This window comes from Rhinolophus sinicus, chromosome 17 (assembly GCF_057876585.1).
Source record: "Rhinolophus sinicus isolate RSI-liver-muscle chromosome 17, RSI-T2T, whole genome shotgun sequence".
NCBI lineage: Eukaryota > Metazoa > Chordata > Mammalia > Chiroptera > Rhinolophidae > Rhinolophus > Rhinolophus sinicus.
The window spans coordinates 67769933-67773953 of NC_142517.1; the positions used below are offsets into that span (position 1 = coordinate 67769933).

The following is a 4021-nucleotide window of genomic DNA, read 5'->3' on the forward strand; positions in this document are numbered from 1 at the left end:
TAGATTCTACACACAGAGGGTGCCAAAAAAAAGTACATACATTTCAAGAAAGGAAAACTGTATTAAAATTCTAATACTCAATGTATACCAGTAACAAAAGATGAATACAAGTCACGTTTGACTTCTGCAATTAGAAGAGGTGCTCAAAGTGGTTACCATCAGCATCCAGATACTTCTGATTACAACGAACTACTGCTTGAGCTACGTTGACCAAGTGTCCACTTGTATCTTTTTTTTTTGCACCCCTGGCATAAGTGAAATCATATGGTACTTGTCTTTCTCAGTCTAACTTATTTCCTTAGCATAATACCCTCTAGGTTCATCTATATTGTCCCAAGTGGTAAGATTTTCATTGTTTTTATGGCAAAGTAATATTCCATTGTACACACACACAAACACACACACAGGCATGTGCGAAGTTCTGACAATTAAGTTCGTGAACTCATCCTAAAAAAAGTGCTACATGCCTCATTGCTGAATATCACTATGGTCACCTTCAAAGTACTCCCCTTGGGAAGGTATGCACTGATTTCAGAGCCTAGGCCACCCTTCAAAGCAATTTTGGAACTCTTTTTCTGGAATAACCATCAGAGCTGTCATTGTATTACCCTCGATGTCCTGAATGTCATCAAAATGTCCTCCTTTCAATAGTTCCTTTATCTTTGGGCAAAGAAAGAAGTCATTGGAGGCCAGATCAGGTGAGTAGGGAGGGGGTTCCAATATAGTTGTTTGTTTACTGGCTAAAACCTCCTTCACAGACAGTGCCGTGTAAGCTGGTGCATTGTCGTGATGCAAGCGCCATGAATTGTTGGGGAAAAGTTCAGGTCCTGTAACTTTTTCATGCAGCCTTTTCAGCACTTCCAAATAGTAAACTTGGTTAACTGTTTATGCAGTTGGTACAAATTCATAATGAGTAATCCCTCTGATATCAAAAAAGGATAACAACATCTTTGCAACAAGTTCACGAACTTAATTGTGAGACCTCATCTGTACCAATAGCCAAGATATGGAAACAACTGAAATGCCCGTTAATAGATGATTGGATAAAGACTTGATATTGTTAAGATGTCAGTTCTTCCCAACCCTATATATTCAATACAATCCTAATCAAAATAACAGCAAACTGTTTTATAAATGTCTGTAAAGGGATTCTCAAATTTATATGGGAAGGCAAAAACCCAGACTAACCAGCACTACACTGAAGAAAAACAAAATTAGGAAACCGCCACTATTTGACTTCAAGATTTATTATAAAGCTATAGTGATCAAGACAGTGTAGTATCATTGAAAAATAGGCACATTGATAAATGGATCAGAATAGAGAGTCCAGAAATAGACCCCCACAAATACAATCAACTGATCTTTGAAAAAGGCAGAAAGGCAATTTAATGGAGACAAGATAATCTAGACAACAAATGGTGAACAATCGGATGTTCATTTGCAAAAATAATTAACCTAGACACAGACCTTATATTTTCATAAAAAATAACTCAGAATGGATGATACACTTAAATGTAAATTTCAGAACAATAAAACTTCTAGAACAATAAGAGAAAATCTAGATGACGTTGGGTTTGGTGATGAGTTTTTAGATACAACAAAAGCATGATCCATTAAAGAAAAAATTAATAAGTTGAACTTTATTGAAATTAAAAACTTCTGCTCTGTGGAAAACATTGTTAAGAGAATAAAAATACAAGCCACAGGCTGGAAGGAAATGTTTTTGAAAGATATATCTGATGAAGGACAGATCCAAATTATACAAAGTACTCTTAAAACTCAACAATAAGAAAACAAACAACCTGATTTAAAAATGGGCCAAAGACCTTCACAGACACTTCACCAAAAAGATATGCATATAGCAAATAACCATATGAAAAGATGCTCCACATCATATATCATCAGGATAATGCAAATTAAAACAACAATAAAATAATATTACCCACCTATTAGAATGGTTAAAATCCAAAACACCAACAACAAATGCTGGTGAGGATTTGGATCTGTAGGAACACTCATTCCTTGCTGGTAGGAATGAAAAATGTACAGCTACTTTGAAAGACAGTTTGTCGGTTTCTTATGAAGCTAAATGCAGTCTTACCATGTGATCCAGCAATTGTACTCCTAGATTTGTGTTTACACAAGAGCTTGCATGAAATGTTTACTGCAGCTTTTCCTGTGGGAACCACCGGGTTGAGAGGAGTGTGGCTGTCTCCTCTCCATACCATGGCATATGCTCATCCACTGATGTCAGTATACTCCGAAAAGGGGATATCATGTGGCAAAAACGTCACTTTGCCACTGTGTGCAAGTCTCTCATTTGACCAGGTATTGTGAACTTCATTCACACCAACTTGGGCAAAAACAATAGACAGCCCTGTGCTGTCAGTGAATTAGCTGGTCATCAAACCAGTGCTGAGTCGTGCGGTTCTGACAGAGCTGTGTCTCAAATTCCCAGCGTTCAGGTGGTGGGACTCATTGCTCTGGCCAGGGTGCTTTTGGCACTATGTGTGGTGGGGGCCGCATGTTTGCACCAACCAAAACCTGGTGCCATTGGCACCACAGAGTGAACACAACACAGAAGCGATATGCCATCTGCTCTGCCCTGGCTGCCTGGGCCTTACCAGGGCTGGTCATGTTTAAAGGTCATCGTACTGAGGAAGTTCCTGGACTTCCTTTGGTGGCTGAAGGTAAAGTTGAAGGCTACAAGAAGACCAAGGAGGCTGTTCTGCTTCTTAAGAAGCTTAAGGCCTGGAATGATATCAAAAAGGTCTATGCCTCTCAGCAAATGAGAGCTGGCAAGGGCAAAACGAGAAACCATTGTCATATCCAGGGCAGGGGACCTTGTATTATCTATAATGAGGACAATGACATCATCAAAGCCTTCAGAAACATCCCTGGAATTACTCTGCTTAATGTAAGCAAACTGAACATTTTGAAATTTGCTCCTGGTGGGCATGTGGGCCATTTCTACATTTGGACTGAAAGTGCTTTCTGCAAATTAGATGATCTGTATGGCTCTTGGCATAAAGCTGCCTCCCTCAAGAGTAACTATTACCTTCCCATGCACAAGATGCTCAATACAGACCTTAGCAGAATCTTGAAAAGCCCAGAGATTCAAAGAGCCCTCCCAATACCCACAAGAAGATTCATCACAGAGTCCTGAAGAAGAATCCACTGAAAAACCTGAGAATCATATTGAAGCTAAATCGACGTGCAAAGATCATGCACTGGAACAGCCTTCTTCGCCAGGCCAAGAACCACCAGCTCCGGGGGGACAAAGCAACAACAGTGCTAGAAGCCAGCTGATGAGAAGGGGGTTCCAGGCCAGAAGCCAGTGGCAGGTAAGAAAGGAAAGAAGGCTGTTGGCATTACAAAGCAGAAGAAGCCTAAGGGGGGAAAAAGGCTGCAGCTACCAAGAAACCAGCACCTGAGAAGAAACCTGTAGGAAAGAAACCCACCACAGAAGAAAATGTCTGTGGCATAAACTTAAATTTGTTTGTTCCATAAAGGTCAAATCACTTTGGACAGTTAATTTTGAATAAAAGCCTGGTCAAAGAGGTAGGGAGAAAAAAAAAATGTGTACTCCAGCTTTACTCATAATAAATGCAAAACCTGAAGTAACCAAGACTTCCTTCCATAGGTGAATGGATAAGCAAACAAACTGTGGAGTATATCCATGAAATGGGGTATTATTCAGCAATAAAAAAATGAGCTGTCAAGCCATAAAAAGATGGGGGGCACTTTAAATGTATATGGCTAAGTGGAGACAGCCAGTGTGAAAAGACTACATATGATTCCAGTTATATGACATGATGGAAGAGGCAAAACTATAGACAATAAAAATACCAGTGGTTACCAGGAGTGTGGGGGGGAAGGGAGAAGAGATGAACAGGTGAAGCAGAGTTTATTTTTATTTGTTTGTTTCTTTTATGGCAGTGAAACGATTCTATATGATAGTAGACATGCTTTTTTTCAAAATCTATAGAACTTTATAGCACAAAGAGTGAACATTAATTCA

General features: G+C 39.4%; 1 pseudogene; it reads left to right on the forward strand.

Annotated features, from left to right (window-relative positions):
- The first annotated feature begins 2226 nt into the window (after positions 1-2226).
- Positions 2227-3510, forward strand: LOC109448976 (large ribosomal subunit protein uL4 pseudogene; annotated as a pseudogene).
- The last annotated feature ends 511 nt before the right edge of the window (positions 3511-4021 follow it).